Consider the following 871-nt stretch of genomic DNA (forward strand, 5'->3'; position numbering starts at 1 on the left):
GGCAACAGCTTATTTCATCTCAGATTATTTGTATTTACACGTTTCTTTTTCTTGCTCTTAATGGCATGTCCCTAATATGGATTTTCTTTATCCATTTACCCAGTTATTTAGGCAAGAGCACCGAAGAGTTCTAGAATTACACTGGATGCTCTTTGTGTAACACCTTAGTACTTAGTACTCACAGGGTGACAACAAAGGTGAACTTGCTAGAACTGTAAAACTGTAGCCACTACAATTGAATTTGAATGTGCATTTCAATAAGATCCCTAGGTGAACCTTATACTTATTAAATTTGTAGAGCACTGGTCTAATACATGAAGCTAATAGATTTCTTCTGCTGCTAATGGGCTTTAAAGAATAATCACTCGGGAGAATTTTAACTTACAGTGCTATATATATATATATATATATATATATATATATATGGAATATGAATTCTGTTAAATAATAACTATTGGAGAATAGCAAATTGTTGTATGCTTATTTTCAGAAATATTTCCAAAATGATTGAAACAATACTTTTTCTTTTGAATGTATATTGGGAAAATTACTAGATTAACTCATTTCTCAGAACAAGATCATGTAAACAGTTTAAGAATTTTTAGGTGTCTTTCTAATAGTCAATCTCAGGTCTTAAAATGAGCACCTTTACTTAAAGTCTTCCATCATGGTTTTATCAAATAATACCTAGTTTTGAGGAATAAACATGCCATAATCATTGTTAATTGTTTAAATCCCAGCTCACGTTAATTAATGCACAAAATTGAACAACGTATTTTTTAAGATCAAACTGCCTAAGAGAAAGTTTAAGTGAGAAGTCCTTAATAAGGAATGCACATTATAACACAACTTTAAATAAATTTTATAAAAC

The sequence above is a fragment of the Peromyscus maniculatus genome, chromosome X (genome assembly GCF_049852395.1).
Source record: "Peromyscus maniculatus bairdii isolate BWxNUB_F1_BW_parent chromosome X, HU_Pman_BW_mat_3.1, whole genome shotgun sequence".
NCBI lineage: Eukaryota > Metazoa > Chordata > Mammalia > Rodentia > Cricetidae > Peromyscus > Peromyscus maniculatus.